We start from the raw sequence: 388 nt of genomic DNA, 5'->3' as shown, positions 1-388 counted from the left end.
TGATACTATCTTACTTTTTTATTCTTTATACTTCTCGTTCAAGAATGTATCAATGTCACCTGGAACAAATAAACGTGGTAGAATGAGTAACGAAACGCTTATATTGCGCCACTTTATAATATGATAATGCTACTACGGTTCACTACATGCACTGACAGATCCGTGATGCTTACTGGGCAAGCGAGAGCGACTCGCTTGCTGAGTGGGGCAGTTTCACTAGCTTCTCACGGTCCCTTAAATTTCACGCTAGTTTATGCCATATAATAAAGCTATTTATATGTCATTTGCAATATACATGAGTATTAGTAATAATAAAATATATAACCAAGGTATGATGATGACAGTCATAAGAAAATATATACTTCAATGTCATAAAAGGATCAACATA

Source organism: Penaeus monodon, chromosome 22 (assembly GCF_015228065.2).
Source record: "Penaeus monodon isolate SGIC_2016 chromosome 22, NSTDA_Pmon_1, whole genome shotgun sequence".
Classification (NCBI taxonomy): Eukaryota; Metazoa; Arthropoda; class Malacostraca; order Decapoda; family Penaeidae; genus Penaeus; species Penaeus monodon.
This window is presented reverse-complemented; position numbering follows the sequence as displayed.